Genomic DNA, 5,947 nt, shown 5'->3' with positions numbered 1-5,947 from the left:
TTTCTGGAGTTTGTCGATGGTGATGCTAACCGGTGTTTTTGGGAACTATATGATCTCTAGCTTAGTGAGGTGTTGCGTTGCTGATCGATAGGCTTTAAGCTTGGGTGTATATCCATCTGGCGATCTACTGCGGTTGTATTGCTCAGGAAATCTTCCGCGTGCATATTAATCAGGTGATCTTCCATTGAACTGGTGATCTTCTATGATTATCAGATCAGATGAACCGAGGTTATCTTGAACGGCCAATCCGAGGTCGTGCTGATTAGTTGAAAGCATAACATCAGCTAGTTTTGTGACAATTTGTGTGAGGTTATGCATGTCATTATCCAAAGGACTGCTCATATTTCCTTTATCGGTTGTTGATACTGCGCCATCACCAAAGTAGACTTGTCGATGGTCATAATTGGCATTTTTTTATTCATTTATCGCCATCTGGTTTGCTATTAAGGTTTTCAATTGTTTTAACGCCTTGTTGAATGTTACTGGGTTCCTCTCTTTTATGATTACTGCTGTACCCATATGTTGACAATTTTATTTTTTATGTCTCTTTTGTTCACGCATCATTGTAAATATAACGGAATTTGATTAGACTGTCATAAAGTGAGAGGTATAGCGCTATGAAACCAGGATTGATCCACCACTATCAACATTTGAAAATGCCTGTACCAAGTCAGTTATATGACAGTTGTCCATTCTGTTTTAATGTGTTTTGTCATTTGATTTTGCCAAGATTAGGGACTTTCCGATTTGATTTTCCTCTGAGTTCAGTATTTTTGTGATCTTACTTTTTACATGACATGAAGAATCTGTGTCTTTACATTCTCGGTGAAATGCTTCCGTTCCTATCTGGTTTGACTGTCTTTTTTGCTGAAGCGCTGCTCCAATGTTTTTTATATGGCTTTGGAATCATCATTTGTGTTTACTTTGCGAGCGTACTCTGGGGCCTACACATTTTTTTCCTGTTTCCCATTGTCATCTACCGGCAGTTCGTTCAATTTTTTAAATGAACGTAAGATTTGGTTACAAGGACAACAATTCGTATTACTTTCTGTCCTGGTTAATAGACAACACTTCGTATTACTTTCTGTCATGGTTAGTATTACATAAGCCAATGAAATTTCAGCCTTCATATTTTTGAAAGTGTGGATCAATCCGACAAAACCAGAGAATCCCAATGGTCTTTAATTAGACGTTTTCAGATCAACGTAAGCAAAGCTTAAACACACAATACCTGTAATCTAATCAGATTGATGTATAAATGAACTTAATCACATCATTTATTTATTGTTAACTGAGACCCTGTACTCTATAATGTCCGTATTTACGAAATACGAAATATTCTATTAAAGAAAGCTCAATTATGAACATGATCATCAATAGCATAGATATAACAAAGAATAACATTTAAACAATCTTAACTAAAATTAATACTACAAGTATCAAAGTATATGTGTTCCAAGGGGAGTAACTCTAGTATAAAAAATATAAGTAATCTTTTTACATAAGCTTTTACATTATAAGCAGCAAACAAAAATTTCACACTCATATTCTAAGCAAAAACACATGTTTATGTACTTAGCTATACTTTTACACACAACAGTGTCTTCATTACTTAATAACCACATAAACTGAGAATTAATATTTGTGGAATTAGTAATAACGATTTCTATTTGGAAAAGAGAAAATCTATTTTATTCTCTTTTTGGTACTTTACATTGATAAATAAGTACAAACACTAGTGGGTAATATTGCATGATTTATATGTACAATTAAACTTGTGTATTTGTTTGGGGCTCAATCCCCAAAATATTTAGGATTAGATCTTTTTTTAAGCCACATCTGACAAAACAATATATATTTCAATCAAAACGTTAATACTTCCCGTTGTATTTTTGGGGCACATGCCCCAAAATAAGTACATGATATAGTTTGTTTGGTAAGTATTTGGAAAAGAGAAAATATATTTTATTCTCTTTTTTCCCAAGACTTGAATAACAAAGTACATAGTTGATGACAAGCTTGAAACTATTTTGGGGCAAAAGCCCCAAAATGAAATGAAGCTTTGCCTATACAGATCTCAAACATTTTGGGGCAAAGTCCCCAAACTGAAGTGATTACAGAACTTATTTCAAAATGGTTACAGTTGTGTTTGACAAGAATGAACTGTAAAAAAAAACACTTTGACCGGTTTTGGGGCATATGCCCAAAAATACAGAGCAGTGCTTACAAACAGTAGAATGTCATTGGATAGGATCTGCAAGAACATATCATCGTATATGCTCTGTATTTGGATAGATATCCGGTCCTGTGAACATGGTGAATACATAGATTAACCAATTTAATTACGTCTATAGCATAACGTTTTGTTGATCTACTTGTGGCCTTTTTCAATTGATTTTTATAGTTTGTTCTTATATTGTACTGTTATACCAATGTCTAAGGTTAGGGGAGGGTTGGGATCCCACTAACATGTTTAACCCCGCCACATTATGTATGAATGTGCCTGTCCCAATTCCGGAGCCTGTTATTCAGTGGTTGTCGTTTGTTTATGAGTTACATATTTGTTGTTTGTTCATTTGTTATACAAATAAGGCCGTTGGTTTTCTCATTTCAATTGTATTACATTGCTATTTCAGGGCCTTTTATAGCTGACTTTCCGGTATTGGATTTGCTCATTGTTGGTGGAAGTACGGTGTTGTTAATTTCTGTGTCATTTTGGTCTCTTGTGAACGGTTGTCTTATTGGCAATCATACCACATCTTCTTTTATATATTGTGGACGCATCTTACGTTTTTCTTTGTAATTAAAAAATCGACTATAAACTTCATCGTGACAGTAACTCCGATATAAAGGGAGCTACAATTTGATTTGTATTGGGGCTAGGATTGAAATTTGAAAAAAATAGGCATGACAGGAGTTTTGAGAGAAAAAAAAGGCAGGATGAGACACTTGCAAAACAATTTAGGTAAAACAAGAGGCTGTCACAACGACAGCAAACCGGATTTATTAGCATTTATTTGTGTCCTGGCAATATCACAAGAACCATTACTGATGATTGGTGAAAGTGAAAATTGTCAATATCAAATTTGACCTCTATTTTGTCATCAGTATCAACATATTAAAATTTGAAAAGCTTAGATTGAATGGTTTGTGAGTAAATGGAACCACGTGAATGGAAACACCATTTTACGATCTTTCAAGAACCATAACTCCTGAACGGTAAAAGTCAAAATCGTCATTATTGAACTTGACCTCTATTTTGTCATCAGTAACAACATATTAAAGTTTGAAAAGCTTTGGTTGAATGGTTCATGAGCAAATGCACGGACACGACTGGAAACGCCATTTTTCAATCTTTCAAGAACCATAACTCCTGAACGGTAAAATTCAAAATCGTCATTATTGAACTTGATCTCCATTTTGTCACCGGTAACAACATATTAAAATTTGGGAAGCTTTGGTAGAACAGTTCATGCGTAAATGCACGGACACGACTGGAAACGCCATTTTTCAATCTTTCATGAACCAAACTCCTGAACGGTAAAAGTCAAAATCGTCATTATTGAACTTGACCTCCATTTTGTCACCAGTAACAACATATTAAAATTTGGGAAGCTTTGGTAGAACTGTTCATGCGTAAATGCACGGACACGACTGGAAACGCCATTTTTCAATCTTTCAAGAACCATAACTCCTGAACGGTAAAAGTCAAAATGGCCATTATTGAACTTGACCTTCATTTAGTTGTCAGTAACAACATATTAAAATTTGGGAAGCTTTGGTTGAACTGTTCTTGAGTTAATGCACGGACAACATTTGATTGCCGATCGCCCGACCGCCCGCCCGCCCTGCCGCCCGCCCGCCCTGCCGCCCGCCCGCCGAGCATCCCCAATTTAATAACCGACATTTTTGTCACAAAAATCCGGTTAAAAAGTCAGGATAAACTACAAAAAAGAAGACGGGACCGAACAGAGTGAAAAATAAAAAGGCAGGACAGATATTACAGCTAAAAAAAAGGCAGGACAACATTTTTCATCCTAGCTCCCCCCCCCCCCCCCCTGAAAATCAAATGGTAGCTCCCTATTAAAGGAAGCCTCTGTGGGAAAATTACGAATTAAAAGTTGTATGTCATGTAGTTAAAACTAATGAAAATAATTCTACAGAAATGATAAGTTGATAAACTCTTGTTGTGTATGTATGACTGTAAGAATATGGATGTCTCCAATGATATTGTTTGATATATTTATTTTCTTAATCGTATTTATAACATTCTAGAAAATTAATATTGGTTTGGAGTGGATTTAGTGTTGTAGTCTATCAGCCTCCTCAACGTTGTACTTAAATATCTTTGGAAATATAAAAAAAATAAGCAAGCTCTCATTAGAAAATGTGAAAAGAGTTAAATTGGCGAGTGTCTGGTAAGGCGTTAATGTTTACCTCTAGAAAAACACTCATTTCAAGTTCCCTGAATATCGCAGCAGAAAGAAAATTTTAACGCTTGACGACATACGGAAAATATAAGAGACAGAAGAGCATTGATCTCTCAGCACTGTTTTTGTTTTGTTTTCTTGTATCGTTTTGATGAATTCGCAGAATCTGTTCATATCAAAAGCTCAATAACACATACAAATGAGGTATAACTTTTGTTATTCTATTGTGAAAAGTTAAATTTATTTTTCTTTATTCTAGGTCCATCTACTGCATGGAATGCTTTAGTAGGTACTTTGTCGCTGTCAACTTCAACATACTCCCAATATCTCTTTCGATCAGTTTCTAAAATATAATAAAGTGAAAAAAATGTACAACTTTTCATCTATACAATAGAAAAATTATATATAAATTACACTAAAAAAACTATTTGTTATATGCACTAGATAGTTTGATTTTCAACTGCCTATGCTGTTTAATTTTAGTAAAACTAAAACATGTATTTGTAGTTCATTGAATAAAACATTGATCGAACCAAATGGGAATAAAATTTTCGAAAAGAAAAAGATCACATAATTATATGCACGCTTAAATGAATTGCCTTTTTACTTGCAATCGATATTATGTTCAATTTAATAGTCCTAAATATGACGTTTTACTACAAATAAACTTAAAGTTCAATGTTTTACCATTTTGGTCTCATAATAAACACAACACAAATAAGGACAATCAAAAAGTTAACCAACAAAACAAAATACACAAGATAATAAAAAAACACACACTTTGATTGATATCTTCGTATTAAGTGGATATACAAATAGAAGAGATTTTGAATACTAAATTATTTTTTGCAAAGTTCCACTTGGTGAGCGATATTTTTATAAAGGATTTATTTCAGGGGAAAATATTTTCTTTTCTTTGTCAGTATGAGCAGTACTGGTGCGTTATTCAACACTATTCTTACCTTTGTTTGTTTCTAGTATACGATGATACTGGTTTATATGCTTCGTCTGGAATGTATCATCAACAAATTTCATATCGCATTAATGATAAATCACAAATAAGTGAATTATTCAATTCTTTGACCATGTTGACTCTGTCTACAAAAAAAAATAATAAAAGTAGAAAAGGTAGGTTAACATGATACTCACAAAACAATCGTCGCTTCATATGTTTTATAATTGAGGCATGCAGAAGCTAACGATACGATCTTTTCAAATTACAATTTGATGAACGAAAAAGGTATAGTTAAGAATCAACTTTCAATTTTCAAAATGTAATAAAAATAAAGACAACTGTATTTTTTAATGAACAATCAAATGTTATGCTACATTTTAAGCTATATTTATTTAAATTGGTACAAAAGTTGAACATATTTGCTTGGTTTGATTTGTGTTACTTTTGAGGAGGTGAAATGGAAACAAGTGAAAGAATCTCTTCATGATTTTTTCTCTACATTATTCATTTATAACAGGAGATAAACACGTACGGTGACACCATTATTTTTTATATTTAAAAG

At 33.5% G+C, this 5,947-nt stretch overlaps 1 long non-coding RNA gene across 1 annotated transcript; it reads right to left on the bottom strand.

The window, feature by feature from the left end:
• Positions 1-4,384: 4,384 nt before the first annotated feature.
• Positions 4,385-5,520, bottom strand: LOC134690437 (uncharacterized). The gene is made up of 2 exons (XR_010101932.1): positions 5,393-5,520; positions 4,385-4,773 (listed from the first exon to the last, which is right to left on the bottom strand). It is a non-coding gene; the product is annotated as an uncharacterized LOC134690437 (long non-coding RNA).
• Positions 5,521-5,947: the final 427 nt, after the last annotated feature.

Source organism: Mytilus trossulus, chromosome 11 (assembly GCF_036588685.1).
Source record: "Mytilus trossulus isolate FHL-02 chromosome 11, PNRI_Mtr1.1.1.hap1, whole genome shotgun sequence".
In the NCBI taxonomy this organism is placed as follows: domain Eukaryota; kingdom Metazoa; phylum Mollusca; class Bivalvia; order Mytilida; family Mytilidae; genus Mytilus; species Mytilus trossulus.
The sequence above is the reverse complement of the archived record's forward strand: the minus strand, read 5'-3'. Positions and strand labels throughout refer to the sequence as shown.